The sequence below is a fragment of the Macaca thibetana genome, chromosome 12, assembly GCF_024542745.1.
Source record: "Macaca thibetana thibetana isolate TM-01 chromosome 12, ASM2454274v1, whole genome shotgun sequence".
NCBI classification, from domain to species: Eukaryota; Metazoa; Chordata; class Mammalia; order Primates; family Cercopithecidae; genus Macaca; species Macaca thibetana.
The window spans coordinates 86915402-86935350 of NC_065589.1; the positions used below are offsets into that span (position 1 = coordinate 86915402).

The 19949-nt window shown below is 35.4% G+C and overlaps 1 pseudogene; it reads left to right on the forward strand.

The window, feature by feature from the left end:
* The first annotated feature begins 484 nt into the window (after positions 1 to 484).
* The window catches only part of LOC126932336 (heme-binding protein 2-like), a 41167-nt pseudogene continuing 21702 nt past the window's right edge, over positions 485 to 19949 (forward strand).

Here is a 19949-nt window from a genome sequence, read left to right on the forward strand (position 1 = left end):
TCAGTTCTTACATTGGGCCCACTGAATCAGAAACTCTGCATGTGGGACCAGTGAGCATTCTAGTTCATTCTGGTAGATGCTAAAAATTAAAAACCACTGAGGTAAGTTATGCAATGGTAATGAAAACTCCAAATAAATGAATGAAAAACACTTATTTCCAGCTCATATTCCATTTTGAACATGTTATTGCGGGTCAGCTGTGGTTCTGCTCCTGCTGTCTTCCCTCTAGGACCCAGGCTGATGATGCAACTTCTATAAGAACATTGCTAGTTATGACAGCAGAAAACAAGAACATAGTGAAGGTTGGCTTTAAAATTTCTCTTGAGAGGTAACACAGATTGTTTTGCTCTTCATTGGCCAATTGGTCATATAGCCATGTCTAAGTTTAATGTGTCAGGATATGGGTTTCATCTACAATGAGGTTCCCTGAGTATGGGTCAAAAATAATACTATTGACTCCATCACTCTTAGGCCAGAAGAAGCCATGGGAGGAAATAAAGTTCCTGGAGGCCAGGACAACCCAGAGCCTGAGGACAGCACAGCTGGTACTCAGTACGAGAGAAACATGGAGGATGAAAGTGCTGCTGAAGGAGAGGCACAGAAACAGAGACCTCCACACCCATCCTGTGTCTGCATGGGTCAGTCCACTGGCACAAACAGGGCAGAAAAGGCTGGAACCTGGATCTGGAGTGGTGGCAAACAGAATTACCAGCTAATAAATTATTATCATCAATGACTTTTGAATTATCAATGACTTTATCATCAATGACTTTTTGGATGAAAATAATCAGGAGACCATGTAGCATTTCTAAAGCAAAGATAGTTTCTACAACTGATGACAAAGTAAAGAATGGTGAAGTGGAAATGCGTTCAACTGGGCTTCAGAGACCTTAGCATTAATCCGTGGTTTAGTTCAGGCAGGCTACATAATGGTGGGACAAATTCAGTTTATGCACCAATACAAAGAAGTTTGGTTGAGATAATCTCCAGGATCCTTTTTAGTAATATAATAGGATGTTTTTATGTCACATCCGTCTTGTTTGATAGACATTAATAGAAGTGGAAGTGACATAGAGCTAAGTTCCACTAATTACCTATTTTTCACCAACAGTTTATATGATATACTATGACCAGCACTAATTTATTCTTTTTTTTTTTTTTTTTTTTTTTTTTTTGAGACGGAGTCTCGCTCTGTCGCCCAGGCTGGAGTGCAGTGGCACGATCTCTACTCACTGCAAGCTCTGCCTCCCAGGTTCGTGCTGTTCTCCTGCCTCAGCCTCCAGAGTAGCTGGGACTACAGGCACCCGCCACCGCGCCCAGCTAATTTTTGTATTTTTAGTAGAGACGGGGTTTCACTGTGTTAGCCAGGATGGTCTCGATCTCCTGATCTCGTGATCTGCCTGTCTCGGCCTCCCAAAGTGCTGGGATTATAGGCTTGAGCCACCGCGCCTGGCCTATGGTTCAATCCCCAAAAAAGGTAGTTGGCACATTGTTGGCTTCAAGCAAATATTTATTGTTTTATAGATTGGCAATAGATTTCTTTTGGAAAAATCAAGATTGATTGAGCCACAATAACCCTAGGAGGTTTGTTTCCCTATCTGTGTATTAAGTGAAAAAAAAAAGGGTCAGAGAAGTTAGGTATCTTGAAAAACTTTGCACAGATAGCATAGAGCAACACCTGGAATTGTGTAGGGTCTTAGTCAAGTTATTGAATCTTTTTGAGCTTTAGTTTACTCATTTTCAAAACCATAATTTTAATTCAAACATTGGTGTGATTTTGAAACAATTAGGTGAGATGTATGCATGGTACTCAGTGAAGTGTCTGGCATGTATCAGATTTCTTATAAATGTTAGTTCTTGCTTCCTTTCTTTTATCCAAAGCACATACTCTGATGCTTTACATATAATAGATGCTTAATGTGTAATTTCTGCGTGATTGATACTAGAATATATTAATTGGCTACAGCCATGTACTAGCTGTTGTAACAGGATGTGCTGACTCAATTTTGGTGACATTCCTGGTCATTTTTATTTTTGTTGGCCATGATAGTTAAGAACTTGATTGTCTGGAGCCCAGATTTGAATCTTGACTTTGGCAGTTATTCGCTTTGTGATCTTGGCCAAGGTCACTGTGCCTCAAATTTCCCATCTGTAAAATGAGTATAATGATAATATGGATGACAGTGGTAACTTCCTTATACATTTTTTAAAAAATGAAGTTTGAAGAAATTAATAATACCTGTAAACACATAAAATAATGCTTGCCACAGAGCAAACACTTGAAAATTGTTAGTTTTTATTATTATTCTTATACCAGATGCTCACATTGTTTGATAAGTATCCCTCTCCCTTCAAACACACACACACACACACACACACACACACACACACACCCCAACTCTAATGATATCCCTCTCAAGAGTCATCCCCAAAAGTATAGTATTAATATGTGTAGGTTTCCAAATGACATTTATAAATGGGCACCAAAAATTCTCTTAAGCAAAAGAGAGGGAATCAAATGCCAAAAACCAATTAAATATTATGGAGGGTAAAACACTATCTGACACAATCAGGCGACAGAGAATGAAGGCCAACATAGCGTTCCCAGCTGTACACTCTGCTGCCCTTTTCCCCCTCTTAACAGGGTGAGTTAAGGTGGAGTGTCATCCTTAACTTTGAATTTTGCTGCTTTTGTCAGTTTGTGTCACAACCTTAACATTATTTAAATGTACTTTTTTGTATTTAATATTCATATTCAGGTGTTCAAGCCATAATTTCTGTTAGTAAAAGTGACATTTCTTAAAGTTCATTATTTTTTCCACATAGAAATCTCAGACATTAAAAAAAAACAGACTTTAAATAATAGAACAGAAGTGTCTTCAGGCTAACAGCCACCCCTGTGATTTGTCATTTTGGTACTTGAGTACCTGGAAGAAATAAGTTTGATAACACCCGAGTCATTTAGCTTTGTGATTAGAAACCCGGCAGTCAGAGCTGTGTGTCTTAGGCAGCCCTTCACATTCAGTGGAGAGCTTATAAAGACTGTGTTGCTCTGACTTTTTTTGCTTGACATTTTCAAGCCAAGATGCACTATATAAAACGTCCGTTAAATTTGCCAAGGATTTCAAGTTATCACGGCAATGTATCTTGATGATAATCAAGAATGTGGCAACAATTATACGGCATCTATCTGTGGGGTTTGGGTAAAGTACTCAACTGAAATCCTCAAAGTAATTCACTTACAAAAAGTAAAATAGGTAATGCTTATTGCTCAGGGAGAGAGAATAGACGTTAGACTTCCTTAAATGTACCATGAAAAGAAATACAAGTTAAAACCAATCCATTATAAATGCAATGAGAGGGTCTTTCTGGTCAGATTTTATCAGATACATATCACATCAATTTTGTCTCTTTCTTTTAATGTGGCATATATATGTTTTTAAAGTCTGTCCAAAGACTACAACGTACCTCACATATACCCAAATGACATTGGATATAGGAGACTGTTTCAGAAAGGCATGGGATTTTTTAGTTATTAGAGTTTGACATATACTATTTATCATTAATGCTGTTGGTTTAAAAGATTATAAGGAAAAAGGGAAAGAAAAAAAGAAATAAATTATTCAAGCTTTGATGTTACATTATACTAAAAATATAACAAAATTATAACCTTTAGACCCCCACTGTCTGTTTTAACAGCCTATAATGCTTATTTGTATCTCATTCTCATTGAATGGTTTTTGTTCATTTCTTGATGTGAGGGGATGCTGCATCTTATTCACATTGGGAATTTGAGAGAAGGGATTCATTGATTTTTATATTAATTTGTGCTAATTCTAGTAGAGGTGTGTCAACCTTAATAAAACTTGGCATCATCTAAGAGTCCACATTAAAAATTAAACTATGCAGTAAACATTCAAGTAATAAAAATTAAAGGTCCTTTGTTTTATTTAAGGATTTACTCCAAACACTAAAAGAGAGAACTGATACTGATTCACTATATATGACTTGTCAGAAAAATGTAAAAACATCTATATTCTAATTTTAAGTGATGGCTTTCATAAGTCTTATCCAAACCATATAGACATTAATGAAAAATGAATTGTTTGTAGAGGAAAGTAGAAGATCTATTGGAAAATAACTTTTAAAGATCTTTAATCTTTGCTGGCATTTAAAAATATTAGTTATTTTGTATTGCTGTTTTCTCTGCTGTCTTCCACACATAATGATACCTGTTGACTAGAATTTTTAACCTTTCTATACAAGTAAATTTTTCAACATGTGTTTCAAAGAGAGCAAATATGTTTTGGATCCATGCTTGATTATGCCTTTGATATAGACACATCTTTTTACATTTATTTTTAATGAAATTTATCTACTCTTCCCTTCTTGCTAAGCAGAGTATAAAAAGACACACATCCTCCCTGGAAGAAAATAATTTGTAGTTTTCAGCAGAGGAGATATAATTTCCTCACCCCCTCCTAAACACTTTAGGGCTTCTTGTTCAGCCTCTTACTTTTTTCTAGACACTAAATAAGAATTGGGAAGATCTCTTTCCTTTTATTGAGAGTGTTCTTCATTTTTTTTTTTACTCATTTCAATTCTATCCAATTATTCTAGGTTGAGATTAAATTTTTGCTTTTCCTTGAGCCTTTATCTGCGCCAGTTCCCTTTTACCTCCCTACCCAGGACCCTAAAGTCATTTGTAGTTTTTGCCATCTACCCTTTTTTTACACATAGTTATGCATTTAAAATATTATTTAACTTTGTAAGCTCATGAAGGCAGTTACCAAGACATCATGCTGACCATTTTCTCTGATAATGCTGTATTTGTTTTATATAAAAGTATTATTGCTATATGAAATCTTAGAAAATTGCAAGCATTCTTTCAAGAATCCACAGTCCCTAGAAGTTGTGTCCTATATATTCCTCAAAATGCCTTTAGAATGCTTAATGAGAATAAGATACCATGTTTTTTTAACATGTGATTGTTTGTACTCTTCTAAAAGAGATATAGTTGCTGTTTACAAGAGTTCCAGGTAATAAATAAAGGGAGAAATGTAGTTTTAATCACTGTAAATGGCTACCAATGTTGGGTCTCAGCTTAATTCTTGGGGTAGATTTCAGGTAATATAAATTTTTAAAATTTACATCTAAAGCTATTTAATTCTTCATATCATTTACATTATTCTGTTCATATTATTTGATGCAAGCTTAGTTGTAGACTTAGGTTCTACTCCTCCAGGAATATGCGAACACAGTGAACCTGCAAATGTGAAGCTCAAATAACTAAACTCCTTGAAACAGATTTATATGTTGCCTTTCTCAATGACAACCCCACTAACCATGGTGGTTAACGTCACTAAGCATGGATCTAGCCAGGAACATAATCCCAATACCCATACCAACCAGGATGGAGCTAGTTTTAACATGTTCCTTCAAGGCAAAGAATTTAAATTTTTTCTCTAAGCTACAGACCTCTGTAGTACATGTTCAAGTGGTCCATGAATGGAATGTTTTTATTCGCTTGAGTCCAGTGCTCTTCTGGGGGCTTATTTGTGACCTAATATAACCTTAACATGACCAATTTTTCCAAATTTGTTTAGATTTTTTTCATTGGAATTCATAGACATATAGTGTTAATATATTACTGGGTAAAATATACTGAGCTCCATGGAAGATAAAAAGGTGATTAAGGGCATGAGAAGTTGTTTTCCCACAAAATGTAATTGGCTGAATGGCTTTAGAAAACGTTAGTAATAAACAGGTCCTTCATATATTGAGTTTCTAGCCAAGTCTCAAAAAATGAATGTTTTTGTTATTCAGTGAGACTTCATGGCTTGAAATAATGTGCTAATCTAATAAATAGAATATAAAATTAAATTATCACCCCATTCCTTATAAGACATAATAAAAGATTATGGGTTATTAAGCTTCTTGTAAGAGTGACTTAGCTTAGTTAATTTCTTATGCCTTAATTATAAAAAATTAATTGTACTTCCTACCAATTCAAATATTCTCAGCATGTATGTGTATGAGACCAATAATTACAAAGATCTCTTAGAGAGAATGCTTCCATGCTTCTCTCTTTTCCCTTAATAATGTAAGATGTGGTAAACAAGATGGGGGAAATGCCAGCAGAGGAAGGGCACCGATCTAGTGCAACTCACCTTCAGAAGGATAGGAAAAGGGAAGAGATGATTATCATTTCTACTATTTTTACTAATCTCTGTAATCCAATAATTGTTTTCTAACTACTATTTTTCTTGTAACTAGTATCTATCTTTTCCATTTATATGCCTTCTACGTATTTTTCCTACAAGACACTTCTAAAAGATGTGTCTAACTTATAGGATGTTCAGGAAGTTAAGTAGAATTTAATAGATGTAGACAAGGTGTGGGCTTGACCCATTTCACTTCTATTAAATATGTAAGCAGGGTTAAAGAACTGTAGGCATGTGGAAACAGGAGTTAGTAATTGTGTTTCATCAGACACATAACATATCAGACTCCTTAAGATGTTATAGTAGAACCTATTGTCCCCTGAAGCAAAAGAATCAGATTCTACATGGGAAGATGTAATTTTGTGAAGCACTCTGGAGCAAACTGACATATTATACAATGCATTGAAAGGACACAATGAGTAGATTCAGATCCAAGTTGTGGTGAAAGATTTAATTACTGAGTTAGGTTGGAGTTACTTGTGTGAATGAGCAAAACTTCACATAGAAGATAATTATTCAATAATCAACTTATTTTAAATATTTTTAAAGTAAAATGTAACTATCCTCACTTCCTATTAAAATAGTAGGGTTTTTTTGGTGTGATAATGTCACCTAGAAAGACAATTTTACTTAATGAAAAACTGAAATATACATTTAGTCTTATTATTAGCAAACACATTTGGTAGCATGGATACGATATCAAAACCTCTCTAGCCAGAAAAAAAAGCTTACCTTGTAATAATGAAAAAGGATTCTATTTCCTTGGTAATCACTTACATAGTATTACTTTAACCACTTGGCATTTAGCCTTTATGTGATAGCACCTGCTACTTATGGTCACCATGAGTTGGCCTTCACCATCATTTTACATTTCTGATGTTACAATTTTCGTCTAATTTACTTTAACTTTTGCTAGGAATGTTGCCACTTCTTAATTCCAACACCTTTGATTTTGGGTGTTTGGTAGTTGTGATAAAAAAGCTGAATTAATAAGAGTTTAATTATAAAAACAAAATCAGATATAAACACCTATAATTTATAAGATGAATAACAGTTTCTAATAAATGAATTCATCTCTTAAACATATTGACTGAGAACATAATACGTACGAGGAACTATTCTTAATGTTACCAATGAGAAATGGGAGAAACAAAAAGTGCCATCAAAAGAGATACCAAAACAGCTATGCAAAGAAGTAGTGGATGCAAGATAGAACATGTGGTAGGTATAAATACCTGGGTACATATACTCAGGTGTGCAAGAATAATCACATCCTTGTTTTAAATCATCTTTATTTTGATTTTGCAATTGCATCCAGCCTGGCTGGCATTAGATTTCATCTCAGTCATTATTAGGGCTCCTTTTTTCTATCAAAGCCTTCGGAACTGGGGGTACCGTTTAGTGTCCAGAACTGGCAGACTGTTATCAGACTGCTGGTATACCCAGGTCCAACCCTGGGTAGTCTTGTGAAATCCAAAAATTCTATGCTTTGATGTCACCTGAGCTTTAGGAAGATCTTTGCCAGGTTTAGGAACACTGGTTCCACTATCCAGTCACCCTTTCCACAGCCTGCTAACTCAGCTGTTTGATAGAGTGAGAATGACATTCAGTTCTTTAGTAATCCTGAGACCAGCTGCCTTTCCCACTCTTTCTACACCAGGGATCTACCAATGTACTCTCTCTCTCTTTGTCTTCTCCTTTCCCTGCTCCTTTCCTCTCCCCTGTGCTCTCATGTCTTCCTCCATGGCACCTGATTCCATCTTCTCAATGCACTTAGAGTTTACAGAAAACAGGAAGAGTTCCTGGTTCAGAATTATTTTTCCTTTTTCTGTTTTCTAAACTCAGTAGTAAAATTGAAGAGTAAGCATACAGAATAATATTTCAATGAATTATTCGGACACTAGATATGTAGTAATGTAGAAGAGAAGTCAGTATTTACCTCGTTATATTCTTAAGACAGAGAATTCTAAACTTTGATGAGTGGATTTGGGAAAAACTTAGCATTTCTATTTTTTATTTTACATAATAAAACTTTCAAAATATCCTTTAGACTTATAATTTTTACATATTTATATGTGTATGTCATATTAATATAAAATAGTAAGCATATGTGTAAGTAAAATTTATACATAAATAAATGTGTTGAGAATAGAAGCTTGAAATTTTCAATCACTGAGAGTATATGATTAAAAGTGTAAAGACAACCAGTCTAAGAAATTATAATACAGTTCAATTTAATAATTAAATGAGTATCCAGCATTTACAGAGCAATGTGCTAAGTATTTCAGAGGACACAAATTTTAAGGCAGGCAGATATGTAGTTAACTATTTAAAGGGCAATTTAAAAATGAAATTCACATCTGTATCACAGACCAGTCCTGCAGAAAAGGATGTTACTTTAGGTATATCTCCTAATGCTATCCCTAATGTAAATGACAAGTTAATGGGTGCAGCACACCAACATGGCACATGTATACATACGTAACAAACCTGAACGTTGTGCACATGTACCCTAGAACTTAAAGTATATATATAAAAACAAGGATGTTACTTAAAGAATCTTATTATAAGTTTTCAAAAGATAGAAAGTGGCATCCTGCTGTGAGTGTTTGTGTGGTAGAAAGGTTGGGTGGGACATGGATCAGGAAAACTTCATGGAAGTGTGCTTTTGGACTTGGGTCTTGAAAGTGGGGTAGGTATTACCTGTAAAAATAAATTTAGTAAGAAAAGTAATCCAGGTCAGAAGGCTTTGGGTACCCCTGATGGTACATAAAGCACTTATAGGAGGTACTGAGTCATGGATACCATTAAAGAAACAAAATTTTCAGATTCTCAACTTCCATATGTATGATTTCAGAATTCATGCTTTTTTTTTTTTTTTTTTTTTTTTCCCCTCTTCACAATACTGCCCTCTGTGGATGGGGGAGGAATCATTGAATATGTATTAGAGAATCTGTGACTCCAGACTGGCAAGTTATAATACTCAAAAGAAAGATAGAAGATTCAAATGGTGATCAGGAGAATACAAGATACATCACAACACCATTTAAAACACAGAATAATAATTAATGTTGCCCAATACGTCAGTGACATAATAGTAATAACTTCAACAACTAAAATATTTATAGTGCTCCTCTAAAGTTTGCACATGCATAATGTCATTTGTTTTTATACAGCTCCATTGAGTAGATAACTATGTGTTCTCAAATTACTTAAGAGAAAATTATGTCTCAGAGAGTTGATGCCACTAGGCAAAGACTATATATCTAGATACAGAAGAACTATAATTCGAACACAGGCCTTTGGAATATATTTTATGTTATTTCCATACTACTATTGAGTCTTTATGCTCTATCCTTGCAAGTCTGCAAAGAATACTAAGTAAACTAGGTAAAAATAAAGTTAGAAAGAGCTAACCGATTCATCAAAAAGAGAGGATACAGGGCAGATCCTTAAAATCTAAAAGCCATCTATATTCTTGCTTTCAAGGTACGGTCTGTAGAATGTAGTAACACTATCCCACGAGAACTTATTCTCAGGCCACCAACCCATATCTACTGAGTCAGAATTTGTATTTCTGACAGCATCCCAAACATTTTATTAAAATTTGAGAAGCACTGGGAGAGATGACAAAGCAAGCTTCTCAATATAGGTAAAATAGCTTGTTTGGCATTTATAATATTACTTCCACCAGTGAATGGTTCATTTCACTTGCTTCAATATTATAAATTCTCCTTGTTATCCATAAAAATCCACAGACAAAAAATTAGTTTCCCATTAGCTCTCCTTTATGTAAGGAAAAATAGTTTATTATGTTTAAAGTCAGTAATCCCTAATTTTAAAATGTTTACCTAATTTAACTGCAGAATATTCCAACCCAAAGATCACAAATTAGATATAAACTATAGGCAGATCAGCTGACTATTACATATTTGGTTGTTCCAGCATTTGTAAATGATTTATATGGAGGTTGTAAATCATATTTTGAGCTTCATGTTATCTCCTTGCTAGAAGCAGAACATGGGCAAATTGAAAAGGTAACTACAAAGAGGTGATCTTACAGTTTGTTTCCCTACATCTTGATGTATTTTTTTATGCTTCCAATACTCATCACTTTTTTGCATCAAGTTTTAAAAGAGAAGTAAGTATAAGATTGGTGGTGGTTTGTTTAAACTCATTGCACATTTGTAAATTTCAAGTGACAAGTATGTTCTGCCATTAGCAGAGGTTTGGAGACACTCATATGTGCCAGAACATGCAAAAGCCACACATTCTTTGTTAAACTAAACAGTCCTAAGCATTGTGTGGACTCCTGGCATAGCATGGCTAAATATTCAGACACATGCCTATATAGTACTCTGTGTTCTGCCAAATGGAGGGAAAACAAAAGAAAGAAAATTATATAAATATACTGGTAAACATTGACTTTGTAAGATACAGCATAAGCTGCTTTGGAAAAAGATTGCAGAGCATGATTCAAAGAATGCATTTAAATTCTTTTCCTTAGGAAAATGCATCTAATTTGTTTTTCATGAAAACATGTATTTAGCAATGGGGAGTTTTTCATTGGCTAAGATATTTTGGCATATTTATGGTAAAAAGGTGATTGGAATAATGTTTGCATTCATTTTGCACTGAAAATTGAAATAAGTATAAGATATGCACTTTGTAACATAAAATCATTGCCAGTAAGGATATACTCCCTTTAAGAAAGCACAATTCAGTATATGAAAATTCAAAGTGACTAAACTATAAATATGGAAGAATTATTCATGTTACCAAAGGATTCTTCCTTTATCAAACATTTATCACAGGAAATCTTTAAATAAATAGTTCCCTTTTAGGACATTTAAAAGTACTGGATTTAAATGGTTGATGTTGAAGAAATATCTAAGAAGTACATCTATTATATAAGGCATAAATCTTAAGAGATGACTTTCGAGTTTCTTAATGATCTTGATTTTTGTTAAAATGATTAATTATTACCAGCCACAGAAGAAACTGAAATTCTAATGGCCAAGCCAAGGTGATGTTTCCTCAAATAAGTTCTCTATTCATGAAAGAATATATAAGCGTTTCATGTTTTTCACTCATATAATGACTTTCTAAAATGATATTCTATTATGGCTACAATTATTTATTCCAGAACACTACCAACATTTCTGGGACTATTTGAAAGCCATCTTACTATCTATGAAAAGTAGCCTTTTGCTGTGCTTTCCCTCCAAATGCTTCCTGCAGGATTGCACGATCAAATCTCTGTCTTTTGACCAGACTAACCGGACTTCTTCTAGGTCCTCTCATACCATGTAAGCCATGCCATATACCAGCAGATATGGTAAAAAGAATGGTTCACACTGATACAGTAGCTCTCATTGACTGTTGCAAGCTCATCTTGCCTTTCTCATTGGAAAACCAACAGCAATATCCAGCTATTAGGTTTTCATTTATTATTATACTCTTTGTACAAACCATCATCTAAGCCATGACAGTTTTCACTTACTCACTATGCATCATAGAATCTAGTGGTTCTCTAAACTCTAGGCCTTTCTTTATATTGTCACCAGTGTTTATCTTTTAAGAAACAAATCTGGTCATACTACTCCCTTTTTGTCTGTTTAAAAGCCTCCCATGTTTTCCCATTTATTACGGAATTTCTCATCTGTAGAGAAATGACCCAGGGACTGGACCAAACTAAGTGAATGGATCAGGAAGTCTTAGAATAAAATCTTTGGAGTCTATTATATGTTTTATATAGTTTTATAACATTCCCCCCAAACAATGAAGTAAAATATTGCCAATAGCTTTTTTTTTTTTTTTTTTTTTTTTTTTTTTTTTTTAGATGGAGTCTTGCTCTGTAGCCTAGGCTGGAGTGCAGTGGCACAATCTTGGCTTACCACAACCTCCGCCTCCCAGATTCAAGTGATTCTCCTGCCTCAGCCTCCCGAATAATTGGAATTAGAGGCATGTGCCCCCATGCCCGACTAATTTTGTATTTTTAGTAGGGACTGGCTTTCTCCATGTTGGTCGGGCTGGTCTTGAACTCCCGACCTCGGGTGATTCCCCCGCCTCGGCCTCCCAAAGTGCTGGGATTACAGGCGTGAGCCACCGCGCCCGGCCGCAATAGCTTTTTTATTTAGGCACAAGTACAGAAGAAAAATGGTTGTTGATGTTTTTTTGTTTTGTTTTGTTTTTTTGTTTTGTTTTTTTTTTTTTGAGACGGAGTCTCGCTCTGTCGCCGGGGCTGGAGTGCAGTGGCTGGATCTCAGCTCACTGAAAGCTCCGCCTCCCGGGTTTACGCCATTCTCCTGCCTCAGCCTCCCGAGTAGCTGGGACTACAGGCATCCGCCACCTCGCCCGGCTAGTTTTTTGTATTTTTTTTTAGTAGAGACGGGGTTTCACCGTGTTAGCCAGGATTGTCTCGATCTTCTGACCTCGTGATCCACCCGTCTCGGCCTCCCAAAGTGCTGGGATTACAGTGTTGATGTTCTTAGTTCTCCTTTCTCAAATACCTGCTACTGTGTCCATCCTGTTTTGTGCATCGCCTAATGGTCTCAATTTAGTTCATGCAATGTATCCCAGGTTATAATGTTTCTTCCTTTATCTGAATTTTCTGTATAATTTTATCTTTTTGTCGACATAGGATTTGTTTTATTTTCTCACACCATTTCCAGGATTTTGCTTCCCATTCCATTCTAATTAAGGTACCCACAGTCCCTCTGCTCAAGAAAGTATGTTCTATCAATTTTCTTTGTCAAATCAACTGGCAGTTTTCCAGAGCATGTATTTGTTACAATTCCAAGTGAGGTTGTGAGGCAGGGTAGAGCCAGCCATATATAGAATCACCTTAAAAATGTGGATTTAGGAATTCATAATGCTGCTGTGTAGAGAATAAATTTACAGTCACTTGTAATTATGCTGGCTTCAACTTATTTCCCATCATGTATTCTATTCTATGCCTGGTCGGAAGAGCTTGTCACTTCTTGATTACATTAGACCGTTTTAGGACCTCCTGCTTTTGCATATGCTATTCCTTAAATTTGAAGTTCTTTTCCTGTTCTTTCTTTTTTCCACCAGGAAAATTCCTGTGCATATTTCAGAGCTCAAATGTCATCTTTTTAGTGAAGTTTTCAGTCTCTCTTAGGCAGAATTTTGCTGTCTCCTCTGTGCCATGGTATTTAGTTTATATTTTTGTCGCAGCCCTTTTTATGTATCCCTGGAGCCTAACCCCATTCCTGGCATATAGTAAGAGCTCAATAAATGTTTTTGAAATAAAAAATTAAGAACACTGAAGGGACATTACGTCCCTAGTGTTCCCTCTAGGGTTAAGCCATTTGTACTTGATGTGCACAAAAATATAATGAAATCACATAAAAAATTGGCAAAATACCTGACCTCCCAAAATATGATAAAATACCTCTTTTCAGAGACCTACAAAATTAGGTCATATCTTCCTAGGTTTAGTTTTTAAGTTCACATTGATATCCATAGAAAAGGGTTACAGGAAAACCTAGGGCTCTGGCCGTATTAGAATCAGCATAAAATTAAAGAATGAGGAAAGCATTTTGAACATTTTGTTCACCACTTGCTTTCTGCCTACGGTAAGATTATCCATAGAACAAAGAGTTCTCTCACCTTAGGAGAAAGACCAGGAAGCACGCAATGACATCAGGTCTGTAATTTAGAGAACTTTATCTGCTAAAATTATTTTAGTTGTCCAGCTATCAAGAAAAATCCAGAAAAAAAAAGATGTAAGGTATTGCAGCAAGTGAACTAGCTCATATTCTTACTTGCTCTGACAGGCTACAAACTTCAAACATCACCTCTAACATTTCAACCAATATATTAGATGTTCCTGAGCCAATTCTCTGCCTAGGTAACTCTTTCATTGAGTTACATGCAGGTTGGGAACTTGTCTCATTAATATTTCACACAGGTGTACTATATGAAGTTCAGTTCTTAAGCTCTCTGGTCTTTAGTATTTGCAGACATATAAAAATGCACCATTTCAAGGAATGAGGCATACACTTTTCCTTAATTTGCCTCCAGGCATCACCTTTTAACTCATTTTGGAGGAGAATTTCATTATCTCTAGAAGAAGCATTAAGAAATTTTCAAATGGAACCAATGACTTTCAAAATAAAAATGATTTGTCCTTTGAAATTCTATATTGGAATTTATATCTAATAAAATGAATTAGAACCCCCTTGAATTAGAATTTAAGAGAATCTTTTCCTGTTTAGGAGATTTAAAAAAAAATCTTAGGGACTATTTGACTATCTGTACCATAAAGTGTTCATAATGGGCCAAGTCCATTGCACCTGATTTGCTCAGGCTATAGCAAAGAAAGCAGATTCTATATTATGTAGGCACTCAAGTGAGCTTCAATTTGTTCTTACAGGCTAATTGCTATTTCTTAGTTGTTAAATATTAAAATAGATTTCACAAAGTATTGTTTTTCAATAGGCAGCCCTCAGTCTATATTTTCAGGATCGGCCTGTAAGAAATATATTATTTAATTAATATTTTTATAACAGAAATATTTTTTTTTCAGGTGGCCTGTGCAATTCTTTTGCTCTTGTGTCAGGTGCCAAAATATTTCAAAAGGAAGCTTATTTCTGCCATGTGTGATTTCTGATGTGTGATTTCTTTGGATGTCATTTTGCATTGCATGTGAGACAGCTATTTTTTATTTCTTGATGTCTGTTGCACCCAAAGGAAATCTGTATTTTGCTTTCTGGAAGAAAAGAGCAACTGGGTGGCATTGGAAAAACTTCCACCCACTAACATGGAAAAATATTCAATCTGTCCCATTACATTGAAGTGGGAGACTTTAAAGGGCAGCATACCCAGTTAAGGAAGATATATTTCCATCTGTGATCAATAGCATGTGAAGAACAGCTCCTCTCTGAGCTGTATCCAGAGCAAAATTACCTTGGTAGTTCCTCGACCGTGGACACTCTACAAGTTTCTAAGGTTGAGCAGCCATGGGGAGCCACACCTGATTCCAAGGGGGAAACCGTTCTCTCTGTGAGGCCCATGGAATACGACTTTTCGCTATTCTCCAGAGCTGTAGGACAGCTTTTAGAGACTGCACCTTTTATATAGACTACATAATAAGGAAGAGATAAATAGGTCCCAGAAAGCATTAGAATGAGGCTAGCATGATAAATGTTTTCTCATTCCTTTCTGCTCTTCCATTCCTCTTTACAAAGAAATAATTTGGCTTCCTGTGTGGTATGGGGGAGTTGAATATATTTTCCCTAAAAGAACCAGAGGATCTAGTTCTGTTTAGTCAGGGGAATCTGCTTTATCCTGGACCAGGTACTCATAACATAACCTGCTATTTGAATATTTTTTATTCTTTCACACATTTAAGGACATACACAAATCAAAATGTAGTGAAAACCTAATAATGAGGATCATAAAGGCTATATATAACTCCCACTTTTTAATAATAAAATCACCATGAATTCTGAGATCTCTTCAGTATAATCTATCAGCCTTTCTCCCTTCCTTCCGTTGTTTCCTTCGTTCCTTCCTCCTCCCCCCTACCTTCTCCCCCTCACTCTTTCTTCACCCCCTCTCCCACCTGTGAGAGGAGCAGAGTTAGCCATAGCAGGTGTTTAGCTCATTTGAACATGGTCTTTTTCTATAGTACATAAATTAGTCAGGTCGAATCTTAGTTGGTGCACATCATTTAATCTGAATTTCTTCACTTTGTCTAGGAAAATGAAAAACAAACCAAAAAAAGTATAAGAATGAAGAATATTCTGTTTGGTATTTTTGATTCTCTCAATTTTTTTGAGTTAACTTTGAGTTTTCAAGGACAAATTTTTCCTTCCTGGGGTTGCTGACCTTGGGGACCAATGACAGTGTTGTCTCCCCTAAAGAACTGGGCTGATTGGTCTTAAAGGGCATTATAATTGTTTCCTCAAGAAAAAAGAAATTAGAGTTGGTTACTGGTATTCTTTTTAGAACAACCTTAAACTGATTCTCTTGAAGGTTACCTTTAGGAGACGAGCATTGTGAAGCTGTATTGTCGACAATAACAAGTTGGGAAAACGTAGAGAACCAGTGTAGAAGGTAGAACAAGAAGCTATGGACAAGTTGAGGACAGTATTTGATCCAGGGAGTACTCAGAAAACAGGCTCGAAACAGGGCAGTGTTGAAGACAAACAATGTAGTACAATTGAAAGAACATTAAACAAAGAACAAAGGGCAAGTTCTCAACCTGGCCCTGCCACTAATTAATTGTGACCTTCGACAAGGAGGAGCACTTAAGTCAAAGAAAACATTCCTTTCAGTAAAGCATAGGATGTACTAGTGCTTGAGGAAGATTGAAATTCTCTGTCCAGGGGGGTAAACTATATTATTAGTAAATACCACAAATTTATCAGTCCATACAATTTCTAATTAGCGTTTCTGTTCTTTAGGGAGGCATGGGTAGAAAAAAATATTACATTAACTTATTTTTTAGACTACAGACATGCTTTAATTAAAAAAAAATCATAAAGTAATTATTTAATCCTAAAATGACATTTACAAACAAAAACCACTACATGATGTCTTGAGATAGGAATCTCATAGAGTATATTTTTAAAAATATCTGATTTGTGCATATTTCACAGAACATATTTATTGGGAAAAACGTGGGACCCACCTGTATTTACCAAGCAAAATAGCTACTTTTTCTGGTAAAGTTGCCAATTGTGAGGCTGAAAATGCAAGTGTTGTTCTGTTAGGAGACAGAAGGATGGGCTATATGACCCCCAATCTACCCTTTCCAGATTTCTTTCTTTTTTTGAATATATAAAAAAATACCTTATTTGCTATATTTATCAACTTTATAAGGTCCAATTTATTTCTATTTTGTTACTACCAGAAGATAGTCGAGAGAACTTTAGACTATTTCTCCCCTTCATGCCTGAAATACACTCCCTGAACATTTTTACTTGATAATTACAGGAAAGGTGTTTTACCCCCTGCCCCCCATTCCTTTGCCTTGTGAGAATGTCAATAGCCTATCTAGTCAGAGCGATGTTAATATTTGGGGACATTTTCCATGTTCCTTTATGAATCAAGGATTAGTCAGATGAGATTAATTAGTGTGCTGATTATTCAGGCCCCTTAACAGCTCTTCTTTTTTCTTTTTCTCCTCACCTCTTGGTTATTTCACTACTCATTAACAGGCTTATCAAAGGATGGGCAGGGAGAGGAGGTGGAACTTACAATTTTCTACCTTTTTCCAGAACTGGTTAAAAGTTTTAAGTGTGGGAGTGAGGAGGGTTGGGAAGAGAGGAAAAGGAAATTATTAGCTGAAATAAGATTTTTAAAATTATTATTCAGGGATCTTCATCATCTCAAGTGCGAAGGAAAGATGAATATACTGTTGCCTTTACTTTTAAAAACAATACTTCTACAAGAACAGCATACATTAGTTTATTTACCAAAGTTGAATCACTTAATATTGTATAGAAGTCAGGACACAAAGCATAGAAACTTCTAAGTGTGCATAGCTGAAAATAATCTGTTGTTCGCTTAGTAACTCTCATATGAGTAATAATGGAAACTTGATTCCAAAACTCCCACTCTCCTTAGATGTCCTTTCCTTCCAGAATATTTGGAAGACTAACGTTGTTTTAAATTAGATCCTCCATTTTCCCTTAGTTTTATATATTTATTTATTTTAAGTTTTCCTCCATTAGTCTCCAATAATGTTTTTGCCTGATTTTACACTGGTAACCACACAATCAGATCTCTAGCTTGCTTTGCTGCCCACTCAAAAGTTGATCTCCCTTGGAAAGATGCTGTTGTCAATATTCAATCTTAACTGGAAGAATACAGTGCTGTCCTCCATACTACTCTGTCCTAAGCATGGACATGCTCCTAATTCCTCAAAGCACAGATTAGATTGTAACATTTAATAAATTGTTCTTTAAGACTTGAGGATAACAGAATATTATCCTCATGGGTACCCAATACAGGGAAACTTTAAGCTAGATTTCGTTGCTAGGTACGGTTCCTTAAACTCTATGTCCATCATAAATGCCAGCATTGTTTCCCACCATTCTGGGACGACTTCAGGAAATCTGCACATTGAGAATTGTCAGCCTTCTGCACAGATCTAAAGTCAGAGAACTCTTTCTTATCCCCAGTCTAAGATCAGTCTTCAGTTTCTATTCCCAAATCATTTCCATTTTAGGATTATCCATTCACTACCCATGCCCTCTCCATAGTAAGTCATCTTTGTCTTTAGTTCCCAACAGTGCACTCACATTAGGGTGCATAGACTGACATAATTTATTGCCCAAGATCTGAGTTATCCTGTTTGGCATACAAATTCATTAGACCACAGACACAAACTTAAGGTTAACTTAAGCATTATTAAGTTCAGATCTACTGTTTATAGGTTGTGCTCTAGCTTGAGGAGAATATGAGATCTTGTAATCTTCAGGGTCTCAATTCCAATCTCCAGATTTTAGTTGCTTCTACAAGAACACACACACACACACACACATGCAAACACAGACACACAGACACCTACACACACCCTCAATAAACAATAATCTCCAGAGGCATTGCCATGTAAATCATTATTTCAAATATTTCTTGAAAGGATACATGGACCTAGAAATGTACTATTTACCACAAAAAAGTCACTATCTCATATGACCATAGAAAGCATAGCAAACTTCTTAATTTCAGAAGAGGAACTTGCTTTGCATTTTCATGATTAGAAAAACTCACTACAGTGGTTTTAAATCTCAAAGAAAGTTAGTACCCCAAAGGTGAATTCAAGCCTTTCACTCTTTTAAAGCTAAAGCAATTGTGAGCCATCAAAAGTGAAGTTATTTCTAGCTTTCCATATCTCTTTAAAATTCAAAGACTTTTGAGGCAAATTTTCTTAAAACTTAAGGAATTCATATTTTTTCTGCTCAGTCTTCTCCATAACATAATTTCTCCCAAGCATCTATACCATAAATAAGAGCTTAGCCTTGAGAGGGTGGTAGACAACTTGCTTTCCCCTTGCCATATGTAATGCCCATGCTCCTCTTGATTTAATCAAAATAGAAACATAAGTTAGAAACACTTTGTTATAGCAACTTTGCTTTTGAGGTGTATATTTGAGTTTATTCCTATTTGTCTTTAAGCTAAATATCTGTGTTAACATTTGATCTCTTTCCTACTTTCTAGGCTGTCTTAAGCAATAATATCTTGGTCTGCTTCTTTCTTGGACTACAGGGCACCAATTTCAGTTTGTTTCTGTCCTATTTTCTTCCTCCCTTCCTTCAATATAGTGTCTCCTCTTCCTGTAATTGCTTATAGAAAATCACCCCTTTCTGATTGTACTGTGCCTTTTATAGTGATGGCATATAATGCTAGTCTGTCTTATTTGATTCTAATTAATATGCCTCCCAAATGTCTCTGGGTGACCTGACTTTTTAAGGAACCGGACTAATTGGAAGAGCCATCATAAATTATATACATTTATATCATTCAATACCATATATAAGTTTGAAACATAAACTAATATCTTCACAAATCACTTAGTATCTAGGCTTATGAATGAAGGAAATAATTGATTACATTTGAATTTTCTCCCTTTTCTCTTCCAAATGCTCTAGAAAAAATAGACACTTGCAGATTTTCTGTTTTAGTAAAATAAAGATTATGTTCAAAGAGGCATCCAGATTTTTCAGCAACCTTTAAAAGATTAAATTA